The sequence below is a fragment of the Anolis carolinensis genome, chromosome 5, assembly GCF_035594765.1.
Source record: "Anolis carolinensis isolate JA03-04 chromosome 5, rAnoCar3.1.pri, whole genome shotgun sequence".
Lineage (NCBI taxonomy): Eukaryota > Metazoa > Chordata > Lepidosauria > Squamata > Dactyloidae > Anolis > Anolis carolinensis.
The window spans coordinates 53,742,317-53,764,820 of record NC_085845.1 but is presented as its reverse complement, the minus strand read 5'-3'; positions in this window follow the sequence as shown (position 1 = coordinate 53,764,820).

The window sequence follows — 22,504 nt, the reverse complement described above, 5'->3', positions numbered from 1 at the left end:
CTGGGTCTTCTATAGCACCAAGGGAAAATAGTAGTACAGGGATGTAGGAATAACAAGAAAAGAAAAACAGAGAAGTCAGTGACAAGAATAACAGGATCCCCAATGGTATCCAAGGGATCCTGGGAAATTAATCTACCAGAGATAAGAAGTTTTATGACAAAATGAGTAGATTCTTTTTATTATGTATAGGACAGCAGACACAGGGTAGCAACTAGCAAGCATTTGTTAGGATGTTCTCTTTTCCATTTCTCGACTTTTCTATCTCCTTTATTTCAAAACACTGTATAGCCATTTTTCCTATCCTTCTACTTTATATTTAAAAAAATATTTTTCTTCTTTTCTTTTTTAACATCATAAAACCTTTTATTATTAGACAGCAATGGAAGAAGACAAAAATGTAAGATGTTAATATGCCCCCATTCTATCTACTCTTGTACCCCTCCCCATTCCTCATATATTTGCAATAAAAAATATATGGGAAAGATATTTTATTCCAGACCATGGGGCAAGCATTGTAGTTGAACTAAGTGTGGATCTACTGCACTGCCCTATAATCAAGTTTCAGAATGTGGATTAGCTGCATTAAACTGGATTCTATCAGCCTGCATTGCCCTATAATCCAGATCAATGCAGTTAATCCACATTCTGAAACTGGTTTATAGGGCAGTGTAGATCAGATCTAAGATTATCTTATTTCTGCTTTTTGAACTCATTTATGTTTATCAGACACCAGTGAAAATTATATTATGAGAAAATAATTACTTTTATATACGTAAGAGTACTCATTTGTCAGAGATATTCACTACAAAGGCCTATATCATTCAGATCTTATTGCTGGATTTTGGACTGTTAAATATGGTATCACTAGAGGTAATCACAAAACATTAATTACTTTACCTTGAACATACATTAATATTCTCCTTCCAAGAATGCATTTATTTTTGTCAGTTTGGGGACTGTATTGCAAATGATTGTATAATTATGTGATTGCTTGTGCCTTTGTTTTTTCACAAGGCAAACTTGACAAGCCCAGAGCAATAGAAGCAGCATGCCAAGACTATAACGCTAGAAGTGTATTTCACCACCTGTTCTCCCAAGGAGTTATGAACTGTCAATATTATGTGTAGAGATGCTTATTGAAAGAAAAAGTCTCAGGCAGAATAAATTAGGACATTTTCCCATCACAAAGCTGTTTATAATTTTCACAGGTTTGTTGTCCATTGTGTTCCTTCTTTTTTCTCTTTAGAGTAAATCTGCACATCTTTTGACAGCCTGAGAGGGGTTCAAAAGTAGTGCACCAAATAGTACATATAGTGTTTATGAAAAATGAAATGGGAGACCACTAAAGAATCTAATTCATTTGCAGGGTAAAGGTACAATCTATTCAAGTCCCACACAGTTCACTAGGAGTCTAATTGCATGAAGCAAGTAAATCACAATTGCATCTTGATAATAGTGTCTTCCATTGGGGTTTACCACAAGACACCATCACTCTTTTCTCCAGTGGGAGAGTAATTGGAAAGGGATTCATTTTGCTAACTCAAAAAATCCATTATTGTCGTCTTTTTCCATTTCTGTTGCACTATGTTTTTCTATGCAAAAGTTCAGTAGCACTGTTACACCAAATCTGGCTGATCAATGAGTGTGTGCTCTAGGCAGAATAGCTACCCACTTTGCAGAGTCTCTGTTGCTACAACACCATGTCATGGCAATGCTTTGTTCATTCTCTTTCTCTCATACACACATACCAATATGCTTTTGCTGTCGGACCAGGTTACATAGTTAAATGGAAGAGAAAGCCAAGCGAGAGAATAGGGGTTGTTTGCTTTGATTTTCTTCTTGACTACTTTTTGTGTAGAGATAATGCCCGAACATCCTTCCACAAAACTATGATTGCAAAATGTGGGGGGGAGGTAGGGGATACTCCTAGGTGGAGGGCCCCCAACTGGCATTTGATTGGCTGCACTCAGTCAGGAAGTCATTCACTTGTGCTCTCTCCTTCCGCCCTGCCCTGACACTTCTCAGAAAAGAAACAAAGAATAAAAGTGGGGATAGTGTAGGATGCGGTGCAGAAATAGGCAGTCTGTCGGTTTAGTTCTAACAGATGCTGTAATTTTTACTGGTTCCAAAGGTGCATAAGCAAAGACAATAGTCCTGGTTGCATAGCCTTTTTACAAACAACAAAATGGTAGTGGGAGAGGGGGCTTATGCAATACAGTTCTCAGACTAATTACCAAATAGTAAAGTATGGGATTTCAACCATCACAAGAAATTACTCAACTGAATAGATTCTGAAACCTCAAGGTAGATTTTGAACTAAGCTGCAGTCTACATCAGGGTTAGGAATCATGTGACCCTCTAGACCAGGGGTCCTCAAACTTTTTAAGCCGAGGGCCGGTCCACAATCCTTCTGACTGTTGAGGGGCCGGATTATCATTTGAAAAAAAAACACAATCAAATTCCGATGCACACTGGATATGTCTTATTTGTAGTGCAAAAACAACAACAACAACAACAACAACAACAAAAGAACAATACAATATTTAAAAATAAAAACAATTTTACCAACATACATTTATCAAGATTTCAATGGGAAGTGTGGTTCTGCTTCTGGCCAATGAAATAGTCAAGTTAATTAGGGTTGTTGTTGTTGTTGTTGTGTGCCTTCAAGTCATTTCAGACTTTGGGCGAGCCTAAGTCTAAAATTTATTTATTTATTTATTATTTATTTACTGCATTTATGTACTACATTTGTATCACACACTTCTCACCCCAAAGGGGACTCAGAATGGCTTACAAATTATACGTACATACAATATATTATATTATTAGCATACCACAATATTAGCATTATATATTACTATATTGAACTATACCACTATACTGTAATATTATTAGTATTATATGTAATATAGAATATATAATTAATATTATTATATGGTATTATAATTAGTGTTATATTGTATTACATTATAATAGTCTTATCAATATTATATGTATATACAATATATTATATTATAAAACTGAGGGCGGGGGCCAGGTAAATGACCTCGGAGGGCCGCATCCGGCCCCCGGGCCTTAGTTTGGGGACCCCTGCTCTAGACATTGATGGACTGCAATGTCCAGCATTCCATTACTTTTAACAATGCTATACAGGCTGCTTAGATGCACAGTCCAGCAACATCTCAAGGATGACAAAATTCCTTACTAATTTGGGACAAATACCAGGCATACAGTTGATTCATTGTGAACTAGTTTGCACTGTTGCAACACTTTTGGCAAAATTGAAATATAAAAACAACAAATTTTGATTCTTCTTTTACTATCTGGGGTGAAAAATGAATATAGCTATGGCTGATTTTATTATTCTTTCTTCCCCTCACTCTGGGATTCTGCTGTTCTCTGCATGCAGTGCTTTTGCCTCAGGCTGATTTCACTATATCGTTTTTCCATGTAGGCATAAAGAGTAAAAGAGATGAATCTGGAGACTTTCCTAACAATCTCTGACCTTGTGCTCTCTCAGAAAGACTATGCACAATCATGTCAGCATACATCAGTTAGAAAAATACTTATACATTCCAGTTGTAGCCAGATTTTTCCACCTTTGGCTTATATTTGCAGAAAGAAAACTTAGGCTTTCTTGATCACAGTATGAAAGAGAACTCTGGAAGAAACTAATCATTATTTTTTGCTAAGCAATGTGACACCTCATATTGGTGACTCCTTATCATTCACAGCATTCTCCTATAACCCTACCTTTAACATGATCATATATAGTATCTTCCTTGTGTTATGTCACATTGGTTGTAGCCCTGGTTTCCATAATAGATAACTCTTATATGGTTCTGGTAGAATGTGTGAAACTTCAAATCATATAAGCATTTGTTTTACGTGGGACAAATCAAGTTGAGTAAAATAGATTTCCATGTGGCCTAAAGTATAGCTGGAGAAAATAAATCTCCCCATAAGTAGTTGGACTACAGCTTCCAGAAGACCAAGCCAGCATAGCAGTGGTGAAGAATATTAGGAGCTGCAGTCCAAAATGTTTATGGAAATGTATGATTTCCACCACTGTCCTAACACTGTGTGTGCTTGTACATCATTAGCTAGATCCATTTCCACAAGTAAAGGGCTTGGCATCTTTAGAACATGTGGGATGTGGACAGCTGTTTCCCACTTCCTTCTACACCGTTTGTTTCAGAACAGAATGATAGTTTCTGTGCCTCATGGACCAAATGCAAGATGAGTCTGCTTCTTTTGCTGCTGAGATTCTTACACTTAAAGTCAATCTACAAGATCAGACTGCCTGCGGTACAATAATAAAATGGAGAAAATACAATTTACCAACCATATAATTATGTTAAATGTGTGAAAAATTCCCCACTGTCTGAGTAGCTGAAGACAGATCATTACTAATAACATGTCTGCATTTTTCTTTTGAAATGAGTATATTGTGACAGCCAAGCAGAACCTCTAACCTTGTTCTGTACCTTTCTAACTGAATTTCCAAGCAGATTGACTACAGTAATTGATAGTGCATACAGTTGTAACCTTCATCTGTGGGGGAAAGTATGTCAAGTTTGACAGGGGGTGTGTGTGCATGCCTGGATGCATGTAGCCAAGGGGTGTCTGACATCAAATGGATGCAAATTTATTTTCCTTTATAATGGCAAGATTAATTTGGAAGGAATTAATTAGGCATATTGCTACCTTTCCTGATTCTGAGAAACTGATTTTGAGAACTAAGTTCAAGCTGTATGGAAGAGGTGAGATATGAACCTGTAGCAGCTTCAACAGCATCACTGTTGTTGTTGTTATAACTTTTTCTCAAATGTCATATGTCAGAGTAATATACGCAGCGCAGCAGCAGTAGATGGAGTCAGTGGAACGCAGAATGAAGTGACATCCAGAGACTTTGGAAAACTATATACAAAGTTTTACTGTACAAGACAAACAGACTTGCAGACAATAGACACAGGACTCTCACTCTAGGCAGACAGAAACAGAACAGATCTGAACTGATGTAATCAGTAATGCATACACACTTGTGTCTGGACACTCCCCAGCTCCAGCCACACATCAAGGTCATCACAGCTTCTTGGCAATTAACTCTTTCCAGACTATAGTACACTCTGGATGATGCAATCAGTATGCAATACAAACCAAGACACAAATTGCATTTAAACACTATCAATACACAAATCCCACATTAACATCATAGCCACAAAAAGGGATATAAGAACTGAACAATGCCTGACACTGCAACTGAATACAATCCATTAGCTATGGCATATCTCTCTTTCAGCAAAGATTATGAATATATCTCCCATAGTAAAAATATCAGCTGAATGACACAACCACAAGGTAAATCCACAACTCTTTGAACAGTCATGCCCAAGAGGCTATCTCTCAGTGACTACCTACCATTTTCAAAAATTTTACAAATGATCTGTGTAAGAGAAAATTAACCAAATTACAGATGGCACAGAACTAAAAGATTTACAACCCAACAGATCTGCCATGAGAGTAGGCTTGTCCATCACTGGTCTTCCCATGTCATCTGCTTGATAATACTGACATACAATCGTACCTGGGGGGAAAAAGAAATAGCCATTCTCTCCCAGTCACTGGAGGCTGTTCCTTTTACTTAGCTGAAATATTGCAGCTGGATAGTATCCAGGATGAGGATCATAAAACAAAAGGTCACAATACAGTTTAAAAGCCAAGAACAATGCACCAATATATTGTTCTTGATGCACTCCTTGATATGCTTTCTATCAAGGAAAACTAGGAAGAAAATATATAGCAATTGTGGCTCAATTCTTGAGAATACATGGAAATTGTGCAGAAATGAAAGGTTATAGAAAGAAAAAGAATCTTTCAGAAGCAAAAGCTGTTTTAATGAGGTTATCAGCAAGGTGCGCCAGAGCATTTTGCAACTATTTCAGTGGAGTCATGACACTTAAAATTTACCACAGGTGACCCATTGGAGATATGAATTTAGGAAAGGGCCTAGTCATCATAAAGATAGTATAGCCTAAAAAAACTGAAACACTGGCATATTTGGAGAAATATGTCAATTTGTCAGAAGAACTAGTCTTGCTTGTAAAAGGACTATTAATATCACATTTTTACTAGTATCCAACAATGCTAGCTTGGAAGACAGGTTAGAAAAAAAATCAGAATTTTAATAGATTGTGGTAACATAGCCTATTTAAAGATATTGATCTGATTTCTTTTCTACCCATAACTTTATGATTTAAGGACCAAGACCCTTGAACAAACGTAGAACCTATAGCCATCTGTAGTTCACTTCCACCATTCTATTTCCAAAGTTTCACATGGCTGAGAAGCCAAATATTTAAAGTTTCTATTAGGATACTTCTTGAGTTGCTGACTTGAATTCTTCATTTGCCTTTAATGGCTCTTTTATAGACATTTGTGCCATAAATTATTTTAACTACTCTGTTTGGCTCTTGATTCTTTGTTAAGAATTATGAACCTGGAGCTTGCTTGTAAATTTTATTGCTTAAACTCCCATCTTCCTGCTGTCTTTTAAGATAATCACTGGATTCTCTTCTCTTCAGCAGGGATATGTGCTTTTTTTTCTAAAAGCCAGCTCTGATATGTTATGTTGCAACTGCAAAAGAAAAGATTGGGATAATTGAATAGATAGCAGCAAACTTATTTTTAAGAATCAGACCATCAGGGAGTTGTGGTATAAAGGTCCACTAGGCAGAGCATCTCCTCCCCTACTTCTTAAAACCTCATGTCTTACCAGCACATGGTCAGTTCAGAACTGAATAAAGATGGTAGATAAGCATATTGCTTTTTCCCAATGCACTTACAAAGACAAGACATCTTCACAACATCATAGGGATCCTTTAGAGGTCCCAGAGGATAATGTCAGCGCTATGCAGCCTATTAGAAGGTAAGTGGATCCTTCCACTACCAGGTCATATTGAGGCACATAAAAGATGGGTCAGAGTAGGGCATTTTGAGGCACATAAAAGGCCAAGTTGAGGCACATTGAAGGTGGGTCGGAGTTTGGTCATTCAACGAGGTCAGTGGAGAATTCCAATCTCCTCTACTATTAAAAAAAATAACTTAGGCAGATGTATGCTGGATTTATCCCTGAGAAAATTACTAAGATATTGCCAGCCTTAAAAAACCAATCCCCCCTTTCCCCGACATGATAGGATACTACTTTTGGCAAGATAGCCTATTATTTATGCATTGAACAGATTAAGTATCCTTTATCCTAAATGCCTGAGACCAGAAGTATTTTGAATTTGAGAGATTTTTTTCAGATTTTTGGAATACAGGCAATCCCCAAGTTACAAACAAGGTTTGTTCTTAAGTTGAATTTGTTTTTTAATCAGAACAGGTTCATTTTCAAGTGTAACGTCATTAAAAATACATATCTTTGGATAGTGTAGGGAAGGGTCACATCCCTGTAGTGTTTGTTTCACTGTCTGTGCCCCTGTTCAGAAGACTTCACCTCACATTCTGCCCAATGGTAATCCGATTTTGAAACTTTTGGTTTGTTGTGGAAACAAAGATTGGCGAGGAAGCTCCAGTTGAGACACCTTTTCCCTATGATAATTCTTCCAGGAGTGAATTTCCCTTTCTGGCAGTAGATTTCTTTCACTTCCTGTTGTCTCACCCCGGTTCTTAACTATGAGTCATTTGTAAGTTGGATGTTTGTAACTTGGGAACTTCCTGTACTTGCATTTGCTCTATACACATAATGAGATGGGACTCATGTCTAAACAGAAAATTCATTTATGTTTTATATACACTTTATACATATATCCTAAAGATAACTTTATTTGCAATTTTAAAAAGGAATTATGTGCATGAAACAAAATGTATGTACATGGAATCACCAGAAAGCCACCCATGTGGGCAGTTTTGGATTTTGGAGTATTTCAGATTTTGGAATTCCAGATAAGGAATGCTCAATTTGTATTTATATCCTGCCCATTCTCCAAGTTACTGAGTCCAATGTATGTGGCCCTTCCCTCACGATGTTTATTCTCATAATACTCTTATGAGAGGTAGGTTGTGAATTTCATCTGAACTCTCCCTAAGTCAGGCTTAGAGAAAGCGATTAGTCCAAAATGATACAGTGGTTTACATAATCATGTGGAGATCTGAGTCCTGCAGAGTAATGAAAGATAAGGGGGAAAATACTTTAGCACTTAACTGAATAACGCAAGACAAAATCCAGCCCATTCTAAGAGGATACTAATGTTATAGCAATGAGTCTGCCTTTTTCTGCCTTTTGTGGCATGCCTACCACTGAGAGCAACAACAACAAAGAACACTCTGTATATATTAACATTATTTATTATAGTGCAGAGATGCAGAAAAATTGAAGGGGAGGATTGACCAAGAATTATCTCTGAAGTCAACTTCTGTGAATGGAAGTTGGCCCAAGAACCCTACTACATGCTGTGCTGTTCTATAACTCCATTGTTAATTTCATGAATAGCCAAAAACAAAGGATTATTTCAATTCAATGATGCTGTTATTCAGCTGAGCCACTTGAGGAACACCTGGAGGGGAATGAAGTGTTCAAATTACATTAAGACCAGAAGCCAATGTGGCTGGAGGAGGATTATAAAAGAAAACTCAGAAAACATTGAATGCTAATCCTTGATGAACCATTCATTCATTGGATTATTTTGAGAAATGAGGTACAGTACTAGAGGAAATATATCTTACATTTCACTGGGACTGTAATAGATAAACAAAATTTGCATAGTAACAAAGCAAAGAAGTGATATTTATATGCTGGAATACAACTAACCTGGTCAGTGCATTAAAATTTAGTAATAGTGGCCATCACAAAGATTATCAAAACTGCTCTGGATAAGGGGATTAGTTTGGGTTACATGACAAAATCTAACACTAGTACACCTGTATTTTACACATTACAATTTGCTTATATTGTAGGCCATTTTTCAGAACATTGATTAATTTGCTAATTGGCAGATGGTATCCACATGAAGTGGTAATTCAGGCATTTCAACCACCCTGAGCCTCTTAGGGAGATAGTGTCAGGACCCAGGCTGCAGAGCACCAATAACCATGCACAGAGACCAGAATCTATCTAATATCTTTATTAAAGGAATATATAAAGTCAATAAAAACAAGTGAAGAATATAGTTCAGAAGTAGACCTTTCAGGAAAGGTCAAATATAGTCCAGGAAAACAATGTCCAATATGTGATATTAGAGTCCAAAGTTATAATCCAATAACCGAAACACACACTTTGCCAGGCAAAGTGTGGGGAAATGACAGGGTCCTTTAGTCCAATGAAGCTTGACAACAAGGCTGGAAGCAAACTAGATTCTTGGCAACAAGGCTTGATACTGTCACGACCCAGGCTGCAGAGCACCAATAACCGTACACAGAGGCCAGAATCTATCTAATATCTTTATTGAAGGAATATATAAAGTTAATAAAAACAAGTGTAGAAAATAGTCCAGAATTAGACCTTTCAGGAAAGGTCAGAATTAGTCCAAAAAAGCAATGTCCAATAAGAAATATTAAGGTCCAAAGTTGTAATCCAATAACCGAAACACTCACTTTGCCAAGCAAAGTGAGGGGAGATGACAAGGTCCTTTAGTCCATGAAACTTGAGCGAGGCTAGGAAATAACTTGATACTTGAAACAAGGCTTGAACGTGGAACAAGGTAACTAAGAACAAGAACAAGGTCCGTGGAATAACTTGATAAAATCCGTGGAACAAGGCAAGGATTGATCCTGGGAAACAAGGCAAAGTCCGTAGATAAACAAATGCTGGGAAGCAAGGCGAAGGCTGGATAGCAAGGCAAGGCTTGAGCAGGAGCGAGGCTTGAATCGGAGCGCGCTGTCCAGACACAACTCGCTCCGTAGGCTGACGAATTGACTCCGCGAAGTTACTACGCGGGTAAAACACCTAAATAGAGTCTAGCTTTCCCGCCGAAGCAGTTCTCTGGGAATCAGAACCGAAAGCTAACTCTGAGACCAGATGTGAGACTCCCCAAAGATTCTCACGAGAAGCAGTCTTAATTGGCCACATTCTTAGCTGCAATCCTCGCACTCCTGCGCGAAGCTGATTCCAAACTTCTCTGTTGTTTACAAAACTCCCGGCGCAAGAACACGGGAGAAGTAGGCTCTGGGCTTGTTTGACATACTTCTGGGAGACAACTTTCTTGCAGGTGCAAGGTTCCCAGATCTGCCTGGGAAAGATCTGGCTGAGAGGAATCCAGTTCAGACTGGGAAGGTAAAAAACCCAAGTTTTCATCTTCATCAGGAATTACAATGTCCTGAGCAGGACTACAAGGCCCATGGGTCATCACACTATCCCCCTCCTCAAGGCCCCTCCCAAACTGGGGCCCTCTCCCCGAGGCGCGAGGTCGCGGTTTGGTGGGATAGGTCTGATGAAAGCGACGGGTTAGATCAGGAGCATGGACTGTGGAGGCGTCTTCCCAAGAGCGTTCCTCAGGGCCAAAACCCACCCAGTCAATGAGATATTGTAGGCGGCGGCGGTGAAAGCGAGAATCCAAAATGTCCTCAACCTCGAACTCCTCCTCCCCATTCATCAAAACAGGAGGGGGGGCCGGATGGTCTGTATCAGGTCGCACACCATCCGCCGGAAGGAGCAGGGAACGGTGAAACACTGGGTGAATGCGCATTGAACGCGGAAGTTGGAGTTTGAAAGTCACGGGGTTTAATTGCGCCACCACTGGATAGGGGCCAATGAAGCGGGCATCTAGCTTCCGGCAAGGGCGGTGGGAGGGCAGAAAGCGAGTGGACAGGAAAACCCGATCTCCTACCTTGATTTCGAGGCCCGGCTGGCGATGTTTGTCAGCGTGGCGTTTATAGTCCTCCTTGGCTTGGTCCAGTTGCTGGAGCAAAAGTTGTTGCACCGCTGTGAGTTCCTGCAGCCAATCCTCTGCTGCGGGAACTTCTGAAGTTTCAATGACAGGGGGGAAGAAACGTGGATGGAAGCCGTAGTTTGCAAAGAACGGCGTTTCTTTTGTAGAAGCTTGAACTCCATTGTTGTAGGCAAACTCAGACAGTGGTAACAGAGAAGCCCAATTGTCCTGTTGGTAGTTTACATAACAGCGAAGATACTGCTCCAAAGTGGCATTGGTGCGCTCCGTTTGCCCATCTGTTTGGGGATGATGAGCTGAAGATAAGCGAGAGTCTATGCCCAATAGTTTTTGTAGTGCCTTCCAAAAACGAGAGGTGAATTGAGATCCACGGTCTGTGACTAAACTCTTGGGCAATCCATGTAGTCTGAAAACATGTTGAAGAAATAGATCCGCAGTTTCTTTGGCCGTGGGGAGGCCTTCGCAGGGAATGAAATGGGCTAACTTGGTGAAAAGGTCCACCACCACTAAGATCGTGGTGAATCCACAGGAAGGTGGTAGGTCAGTGATGAAATCCGCGGAAATTATTTCCCATGGGCGAGATGGGGTAGGAAGGGGGTGTAAAAGCCCTGAGGGCTTCTCCCTTCGTATCTTGGAGCGCTGGCATACTGGGCAGGTGTTGACATATTTTTCCACATCCTTGCGGATCTTGGGCCACCAAAAATCCCTTAGGATCAAATGCATAGTTTTAAATAGTCCGAAGTGTCCTGCTGGTTTGCAGTCATGACACAGACGAAGCGCTTTTTCCCTGCCCGGTCCGGGTGGGATATAAACATGATTTCTATAGCAGAGCAGCCCATCTTTAAGCGAAAAGGGAAAATGCAGACCTTGGCGAAGTTGGTCCTGCGCCCAGGCATCTGCTTGCTGACTAGCCCTGATTTCTTGAGCACAGATGGGTCCTGGAGTAGGGGAAGTTGAACCAATGGGAATGGATTTGGTGTTCCCCACCGTGAGCGTGGCAAAGTTCTCGGGTTGTAGCAGTTGGGATTCAAAGGTCTCCTTGCGTCCTGCAGCGTATTCCGGTTTACGTGACAGGGCGTCTGCTTGCTTGGTTTGGGCTGGGGTCACATAATGGATCTGGAAGTTGAAACGTTCAAAGAATAAAGCCCAACGTTGCTGCCTCTGATTTAGTTTGCGGGCAGTTCTTAGATGTTCTAGATTACGATGATCAGTGTGGACTTCAATGGGAAATTTGGCCCCTTCTAGCCAATGTCTCCAAGTTTCAAAGGCTGCCTTTATGGCCAGTAGTTCTTTTTCCCAAATGGTGTAATTCCTCTCTGGTGTGGTTAGTTGACGAGAATAAAAGGCACAGGGATGGAGGTGATCTCCCACCGGTTGTAAGAGTACAGCCCCAATTGCCACATCAGAGGCGTCCGCTTGCACCACAAAAGGGGTTCCAGGATTTGGGTGCTGTAGAATTGGCTGGGAGGTGAATAGTTTCTTTAGTTGCTGGAACCCTTTCTCTGCTTGATCAGTCCAGCGGAAAGGCTGCTTTCCACGGATGCAGCTAGTGATGGGGTCGGACCAGCGGGCAAAATCTGGAATGAACTTGCGGTAATAGTTCGCGAACCCCAAGAAACGCTGCACCTCTTTCTTGTTAGTTGGCGCCCGCCATTCCAATACTGCTGAAACCTTGGCTGGATCCATGGAAAGCCCTAGAGGCGAGATGCGGTAACCAAGGAAATCTACCTCTTGTAGATCAAAGGCGCATTTCTCCAGCTTGGCATAAAGTCCATGATCCCGCAATCGTTGTAACACCATTTTGACGTGGTTCTCATGTTCTGATTGTGATCTAGAAAACACCAAAAAATCGTCCAGGTAGATTATCAAGAACCTGTCTAGATAGTCCTGAAAAATGTCATTGACAAAATGCTGGAACGTTGCGGGGGCTCCGCATAAACCGAAATTCATAACTCGGGACTCAAATAATTTGGTCTGGAAGGCAGTCTTCCACTCGTCCCCTTCCCTGATGCGAACTAAGTTGTAAGCCCCCCGAAGATCCAGCTTGGTGTAAACCTTGGCTCCTCGAAGCCGATCCAGTAGATCCGAGATTAAGGGCAGGGGATAGCTGTTCCGCTTGGTGATATTGTTCAATGCTCTGTAGTCCACCACCAAGCGTAGTTCCCCTGACTTCTTCTTCACAAACATCACTGGGGAGGCGGCTGGGGATTGAGAGGGTCTGATGAATCCCTTGCGAAGGTTTGTCTCTAGGAATTCCCTGAGAGCTTCTTGCTCTGGTTCAGTCAGGGAGTAGAGATGCCCTCGCGGGATCGGGGCCCCCTCCACCAAGTCAATGGCACAGTCATAAGGTCTATGTGGGGGTAATTTTTCGGCTTCTTTCTCATTGAATACATCCCAATACTCGGAGTACTTCTTTGGCAAGGTGATGATGGGCTCGGTGTCTGTGGCATGGCATACCTTGGCTACGAGGCAATGGTTTTGGCAGTACGGTGAAGCAAACTGCAGTTCTCTGTTGGACCAGGAGATGTTAGGGTCGTGGAGAGTCAGCCATGGAATTCCCAAAATCACAGGGAAATGGGGAACCTCGGTAACAAAGAAAGAAATCTCTTCCATATGTTCCCTTATCCACATCCTGGTGGGTTCCGACCACTGACTTACGGGGCCCGTCTTGAGGGGGCGGCCGTCTATGGCTTGCACCACACGGGCATTCTTGAAATCATGATATTGTAATCCCAGAGAGTCGGCATACTCTCTATCGATGAAATTGTTGGTAGCTCCAGAGTCTATCATGGCGTGGATCATGACGGGTCCCCTTTTTGCTGACCATAATGTGACCACGAGAAGGAACAGGACCCCGGTTGGCGGCTCTTGGATGGATTTTTTGACCGGGTTGGCGAGCCTCTCTACACCCGGTCGTTGGCTTCCCCCGCCGGCTGTGTGCCAGTCGGCTCAGACGCCTTCGTCTCCGTGGAGGACGCCGCCGCAAGACGGGCGGCAGGCTTCCCTTTGGCTGGACACTCTCTGGCGAAGTGGCCCCCGTTCCCGCAGTACCAGCAGAGGTTTAAGCGTTGACGACGGGCCTTCTCGGCGGCATCTAGTCTGGGACGCACATTGCCCAACTGCATCGGCACCTCCTCGCCTCCTCTGGGGTATGGGGTTGGCGGTGGGGGTCTCCACACCGGACGTGGCTGAACGCTGGCGGGAGCGGGGGGTTTTGCCCCGGCTCTACTGCCCTGGCCTCGAACCCACTGTTTCCTGTTGGCAATCATGACTTCAGCCCGTAAACATTGATCAATGAGTGCCTCGAGGGTCTGGGGAGGATCCACCTTGGAGATTTCTTCCAGCATTTCAATGTTGAGACCCTCCCGGAATTGTCCCCTGAGGGCTACATCGTTCCAGCCGGTGTTGTGGGCCAGTACTCGGAACTCGGCTATATACTGAGACATAGGTCTGTCTCCTTGGAAAAGGCGACGGAGTTTGTGACCGGCTGCCTCCAAATTGTCCTCGATTCCCCAAGTCTCCTTGAGGTGGTCCAAGAAGTGTTGCGCTGATCTTAGGTGTGGAGAGGCTTGGTCGTACAGTGCCGTCGCCCAGCTAGCCGCTGGCCCGTCTAGAAGACTGTAAACCCATGCCACTTTGATGTCTTCTTGGGGAAACTCGGCAGCACGGGCCTCTAGGTAAGCTTGACATTGGCGACGGAAGACATGAACCTTAGAAGCTTCTCCAGTAAACTTGGTTGGCAACGCCATGGCCGGAAGACGAATTCCGCGTTCCTTCAAACCCCTTATTTCTCCATCCTGTGCATTGAGCTTATCACGGATTCGGTCCACCTCATCCTTGTCGATGGTGTAGGTAATCGGCTGGCCGCTCGGCCCAGGTACGACTCCGGTAGACATTCTGGCCGAGGTTAATTGGTGCTTAGGGTGGCGGAGTCAAACTGTCACGACCCAGGCTGCAGAGCACCAATAACCGTACACAGAGGCCAGAATCTATCTAATATCTTTATTGAAGGAATATATAAAGTTAATAAAAACAAGTGTAGAAAATAGTCCAGAATTAGACCTTTCAGGAAAGGTCAGAATTAGTCCAAAAAAGCAATGTCCAATAAGAAATATTAAGGTCCAAAGTTGTAATCCAATAACCGAAACACTCACTTTGCCAAGCAAAGTGAGGGGAGATGACAAGGTCCTTTAGTCCATGAAACTTGAGCGAGGCTAGGAAATAACTTGATACTTGAAACAAGGCTTGAACGTGGAACAAGGTAACTAAGAACAAGAACAAGGTCCGTGGAATAACTTGATAAAATCCGTGGAACAAGGCAAGGATTGATCCTGGGAAACAAGGCAAAGTCCGTAGATAAACAAATGCTGGGAAGCAAGGCGAAGGCTGGATAGCAAGGCAAGGCTTGAGCAGGAGCGAGGCTTGAATCGGAGCGCGCTGTCCAGACACAACTCGCTCCGTAGGCTGACGAATTGACTCCGCGAAGTTACTACGCGGGTAAAACACCTAAATAGAGTCTAGCTTTCCCGCCGAAGCAGTTCTCTGGGAATCAGAACCGAAAGCTAACTCTGAGACCAGATGTGAGACTCCCCAAAGATTCTCACGAGAAGCAGTCTTAATTGGCCACATTCTTAGCTGCAATCCTCACACTCCTGCGCGAAGCTGATTCCAAACTTCTCTGTTGTTTACAAAACTCCCGGCGCAAGAACACGGGAGAAGTAGGCTCTGGGCTTGTTTGACATACTTCTGGGAGACAACTTTCTTGCAGGTGCAAGGTTCCCAGATCTGCCTGGGAAAGATCTGGCTGAGAGGAATCCAGTTCAGACTGGGAAGGTAAAAAACCCAAGTTTTCATCTTCATCAGGAATTACAATGTCCTGAGCAGGACTACAAGGCCCATGGGTCATCACAGATACGTGGCTACAAAAGACAATAAGCAAGAACAGGGTCCGTGGCGAGGTCCATGGAACAAGGAAAGCTTGATGCTAGAACAAGGTCCGTGAAACAAGGCTTGGAGCTTGGTCCTGGAGGCAAGGGACTGGAGTAGCGTAGTCCACACACGATCTCACTCCACAAGGTGACGAATTGACTCCGCAAGGATTTCTTTGCGGGCAAACACCTATATAGGATCTTGTTTTCCCGCCAAGGAACACTTTCCCTGGGGAACAAGAAACGAAACCCAAACTGTGTCCAGATGCTTGACTCCTTAAAGTTTCCCAAGGGAAACAGACTTAATCAGCTAATTGTCTGACAGCTATCCTGGCGCTCCTGCGAATCGCCTCCCGAGCGCCTCTATCTCGATTATAATAATCCCGGCGAGAAAATGGGGGAGATTTCTGCTCAAGGCTTGTTTGGCTGACTTCTGGTGGGCAAACATCTTGCAGGTGCAAGGGCTCCAATTCTGGCTGAAACGGTGGGAAACCCAAGTTTTCCTCATCATCTGCCACAATAGTACTGGGAACGGGACTACATGGCCCATGAGTCATCACACTATCCCCCTCCTCAAGGCCCCTCTCCAAAATGGGCCCTCTTCCCGAGGTGCGGGGCCGTGGCTTGGCAGGGTAGGCCTGATGGAAGCGGCGGACTAAATCGGGGCATGGACTGTGGAAGCGTCTTCCCAAGAGCGTTCTTCGGGGCCAAAACCCACCCAGTCAATGAGATACTGAAGGCGGCGGCGGTGGAAGCGAGAATCCAAAATGTCCTGAACCTCGAATTCCTCCTCCCCATCCACCAAAACAGGAGTGGGGGCCGGCCGGTCTGCATCAAGGCGCACACAATCCGCCGGAAGGAGCAGGGAGCGATGAAACACTGGATGGATGCGCATAGAGCGCGGAAGTTGGAGTTTGAAAGTCACGGGGTTAAGTTGCGCCACCACTGGGTAGGGACCAATGAAACGGGCATCTAGCTTCCGGCAGGGACGGTGGGAGGGCAAAAAGCGAGTGGACAGCAGAACCCGATCTCCTACCTTGATTTCGGGGCCCGGCTGGCGATGGCTATCAGCGTGGCGTTTATAGTCCTCCTTGGCTTGGTCCAGTTGCTGGAGCAATAGTTGTTGCACCGCTGTGAGTTCCTGCAGCCAGTCCTCCGCTGCAGGGACTTCTGAGGTTTCAATGACAGGAGGAAAGAAACGTGGATGGAAGCCGTAGTTCGCAAAGAACGGGGTTTCCTTGGTTGAAGCCTGGACACCGTTGTTGTAGGCAAACTCTGACAGAGGTAATAGGGAAGCCCAATTGTCCTGTTGATAGTTTACATAACAGCGAAGGTATTGTTCCAAAGTAGCATTGGTGCGCTCCGTTTGCCCATCTGTTTGGGGATGATGAGCTGAGGATAAACGAGAGTCTATGCCCAATAGTTTTTGTAGAGCCTTCCAGAATCGAGAGGTGAATTGAGATCCACGGTCAGTGACTAAACTCTTGGGCAATCCATGTAGTCGGAAAACATGCTGAAGGAATAAATCTGCAGTCTCCTTGGCCGTGGGAAGGCCATCACAAGGAATGAAGTGGGCCAACTTGGTGAAAAGGTCCACCACCACTAGGATCGTGGTATATCCAAGGGAAGGTGGTAGGTCGGTGATAAAATCCGCAGAAATTATCTCCCATGGACGAGATGGAGTAGGAAGGGGATGCAGTAGCCCTGAGGGCTTCTCCCTTCTTGTCTTGGAACGCTGGCATACCGGGCAGGTATTGACGTATTTTTCTACATCCTTGCGGATCTTGGGCCACCAAAATTCTCGTAGGATCAAATGCATGGTTTTGAATAGTCCAAAATGCCCTGCTGGCTTGCAGTCACGACATAGGTGAAGTGCCTTTTCTCTGCCCGGTCCTGGAGGGATGTAGACATGATTTCTGTAGCATAGTAACCCATCCTTAAGTGAGAAAGGGAAACGTAGTCCTTGGCGAATTTGGTCCTGAGCCCAGGCATCCGCCTGTTGACTGGCTCTGATTTCTTGAGCACAAAGGGGTCCTGGAGTAGAGGGAGTTGGTTCAACTGCAGTGGATTTGGTGTTTCCCACTGTGAGCGTGGCAAAGTTCTCGGGCTGCAGCAATTGGGATTCGAAGGTCTCTCTGCGCCCTGCAGCATACTCTGGTTTCCGTGATAGAGCATCTGCTTGCTTGGTCTGAGCTGGGGTTACATAATGGATCTGGAAATCAAAGCGCTCAAAAAATAAAGCCCAGCGCTGCTGCCTCTGATTTAACTTGCGGGCAGTTCTTAGATGTTCCAAATTAGGATGGTCAGTATGGACCTCAATGGGAAATTTGGCCCCTTCTAACCAATGTCTCCAATTTTCAAAGGCTGCTTTTATGGCCAAAAGTTCCTTCTCCCAAATAGTGTAATTTCTCTCTGGGGCTGTTAGTTGACGGGAGTAAAAAGCACAAGGATGAAGATGTTCTCCCACTGGTTGCATGAGTACAGCCCCAATTGCCACATCAGAGGCGTCAGCCTGCACAACAAAAGGGGTTTTAGGATCAGGGTGCTGTAGAATTGGCTGGGACGTGAATAACTTCTTTAGTTGCTGGAACCCTTTCTCTGCTTGCTCCGTCCAGCGGAAAGGCTGTTTTCCACGGATGCAGCTGGTGATTGGGTCAGACCAGCGGGCAAAGTCTGGAATGAACTTGCGGTAGTAGTTCGCGAACCCCAAGAAGCGCTGCACCTCTTTCTTGTTGGTTGGCGCCCGCCATTCCAATACTGCTGAAACCTTTGCCGGGTCCATGGAGAGCCCTAGTGGCGAGACACGGTATCCCAGGAAATCTACCTCTTGAAGATCAAAAGCGCATTTTTCCAACTTGGCATATAGTCCATGATCCCGCAATCGTTGTAACACCATTCTGACGTGTTTCTCATGTTCTGATTGTGATCTAGAAAACACCAAAAAAATCGTCCAGGTATATGATCAAGAACCGATCTAGATAATCCTGAAAAATATCGTTGACAAAGTGCTGGAACGTTGCGGGAGCTCCGGATAAACCGAAATTCATGACTAGGGACTCGAATAATCCGAATTTAGTCTGGAAGGCGGTTTTCCACTCGTCCCCCTCCCTGATGCGAACTAGATTGTAAGCCCCCCGAAGATCCAGCTTGGTGTAAACCTTGGCCCCTCGAAGCCGGTCTAATAGGTCCGAGATCAAAGGCAGGGGATAGCGGTTCCGCTTTGTGATATTGTTCAATGCTCTATAGTCCACAACCAAGCGTAGGTCCCCTGACTTCTTTTTTACAAACATCACTGGGGAAGCGGCTGGGGATTGAGAGGGTCTGATGAACCCCTTGCGAAGGTTTGATTCTATGAACTCCCTGAGAGCTTCTTGCTCTGGTTCAGTCAGGGAGTAGAGATGCCCTCGCGGGACCGGGGCCCCCTCCACCAAGTCAATGGCACAATCATAGGGTCTATGCGGGGGTAGTTTCTCGGCTTCCTTTTCATTGAAAACATCCCAAAAGTCTGAGTATTTCTTGGGCAAGGTGATGATGGGTTCAGCGTCTGTGGCATGACAGACCTTGGCTACAAGACAATGGTTTTGGCAATATTTAGAAGCAAACTGCAGTTCTCTGTTGGTCCAGGAGATGTTGGGGTCATGGAGTGTCAGCCATGGAATTCCCAAAATCACAGGGAAGTGAGGGACCTTGGTAACAAAGAAGGAAATCTCTTCCATGTGTTCCCTTATCCACATTCTGGTGGGTTCAGTCCATTGGCTTACTGGACCTGTCTTTAGGGGACGGCCATCTATGGCTTGCACCACCCGGGCGTTCTTGAAATCGTGATATTGTAATCCCAGAGAGTCGGCATACTCCCTGTCGATGAAATTGTTTGTTGCTCCTGAGTCTATCATGGCATGGATCATGATGGGTCCTTTTTTCGCTGACCACAAGGTGACCACTAGGAGGAATAGGACCCCGGTTTGCGGCTCTTGAGTGGGGTTTTTGACCGGGTTGGCGATCCTCTCTACACCCGGTCACTGGCTTCCCCCGCCGGCTTTGCGCCAGCCGCCTCGGCCGTCTCTGTCTCCGCGGAGGACGCCGCCGCCAAGCGAGCGGCGGGCTTTCTTTTGGCTGGACATTCTCTGGCAAAGTGGCCCCCGTTCCCGCAGTACCAACAGAGGTTTAGACGTTGGCGGCGGGCCTTCTCGGCAACATCTAATCTGGGACGCACATTGCCCAACTGCATCGGCTCCTCCTCGCTTCCTCTGGGGTAAGGGGCTGGTGGTGGGGGTCTCCACACTGGACGTGGCTGAATGCTGGCGGGAGCGGGAGGTTTTACTCCTGCTCTTCCACTCTGGCCTCGGAGCCACTGTTTTCTGTTGGCAAGCATGACTTCGGCTCGTAAACATTGGTCAATAAGTCTCTCAAGAGAGTTTGGAGGATCCACCTTGGAAATTTCTTCCTGCATCTCGATGTTGAGACCCTCACGAAACTGTCCTCTGAGGGCTATATCATTCCAACCGGTGTTTTGGGCCAGCACTCGGAACTCGGCTATGTACTGGGACAACGGCCTGTCCCCTTGGAAAAGGCGCCAGAGTTTATGGCCGGCCGCCTCTAGATTGTCCTCGACCCCCCAAGTCGCCTTAAGGTGATTCAGGAAGTTTTGCGCGGAACTTAGGTGCATGGAGGCTTCGTCAAATAGCGCCGTTGCCCAATTGGCCACTGGCCCTTCTAGGAGGCTGTAAATCCATGCCACCTTGACTTCTTCTTGGGGAAACTCGGCGTGTCGGGCTTCCATGTACGCCTGGCATTGGCGACGGAAAACATGAACCTTGGAAGCTTCTCCAGAAAACTTGGTTGGTAGCGCTAGGGCAGGGAGACGGGCTCCGCGCTCCTTCAAGCCCCATATTTCTCCCACCTGCGTATGGAGCGTATCACGGATTCTGTCTAATTCATCCTTGGAAATGGTGTAGCTGAGCAGTTGGGCTTCCGCCCCGGTTCCTGTAGACATTCTGGTCTAGGTTAATTGGTGCTTAGGTTGGCGGAGTCAAACTGTCAGGACCCAGGCTGCAGAGCACCAATAACCATGCACAGAGACCAGAATCTATCTAATATCTTTATTAAAGGAATATATAAAGTCAATAAAAACAAGTGAAGAATATAGTTCAGAAGTAGACCTTTCAGGAAAGGTCAAATATAGTCCAGGAAAACAATGTCCAATATGTGATATTAGAGTCCAAAGTTATAATCCAATAACCGAAACACACACTTTGCCAGGCAAAGTGTGGGGAAATGACAGGGTCCTTTAGTCCAATGAAGCTTGACAACAAGGCTGGAAGCAAACTAGATTCTTGGCAACAAGGCTTGATACGTGGCTACAAAAGACAATAAGCAAGTACAGGGTCCGTGGCGAGGTCCGTGGAACAAGGAAAGCTTGATGCTAGAACAAGGTCCGTGAAACAAGGCTTGGAGCTTGGTCCTGGAGGCAAGGGACTGGAGTAGCGTAGTCCACACACGATCTCACTCCACAAGGTGACGAATTGACTCCGCAAGGATTTCTTTGCGGGCAAACACCTATATAGGATCTTGTTTTCCCGCCAAGGAACACTTTCCCTGGGGAACAAGAAACGAAACCCAAACTGTGTCCAGATGCTTGACTCCTTAAAGTTTCCCAATGGAAACAGACTTAATCAGCTAATTGTCTGGCAGCTATCCTGGCGCTCCTGCGAGTCGCCTCCCGAGCGCCTCTATCTCGATTATAATAATCCCGGTGAGAAAATGGGGGAGATTTCTGCTCAAGGCTTGTTTGGCTGACTTCTGGTGGGCAAACATCTTGCAGGTGCAAGGGCTCCAATTCTGGCTGAAACGGTGGGAAACCCAAGTTTTCCTCGTCATCTGCCACAATAGTACTGGGAACGGGACTACATGGCCCATGAGTCATCACACTATCCCCCTCCTCAAGGCCCCTCTCCAAAATGGATCATATTACGAAGCATGTGGTTTATCCTGGATTAAAGATTGGTCAAATTTAAATAAAATAAAAATTTTAACTCTAGAAGGATTTGATTTAAGATGCGGCTGGCATGCCTACATGTGGTACGAAAAGAGAAAAGTGGAGAAAAACTTCGGAAATAATTTTATTAGATCGGCCCTTATTAAAATATGGGAAAATTATAAAGCAAGATTTTACCAGAAAACACCTCTCTGGATATCTCCAATAGAAGCAGCACAAAGAACAGAATTAAGATGGGAGGAATGGCCAACATATAAAGACGTTTTGAAAAAACAGAATGGGGAATATATATTGAGAACTCAAGAAGAAGTAAGAAATAGATTCCAAAAGGTTTCATGGTTCCATTATAGACAGATTCAAGAATATTACAATAGAGATAAAAAATACGGATTCGCAGACAAAGATACTTTATGGGACAAAATCAGATTGAATGAGAGAAAAGAAATTACTAAAAATTATAAAATATTGTTACAATGGACTACGGAAACAGAACAAGTCAAGGACTGCATGATAAAATGGGCAGCATATGTGAGGCACCCAATAAATATGGCAGAATGGGAGAAAATGTGGAACCTCAAACTGAAGTATACCAATTCATATGACCTTAAAGAAAATTGGTACAAAATGATGTACCAATGGTACATGACCCCCCAAAAACTGGCAAAGTGTTATAAAAATGTAAAGGATCAATG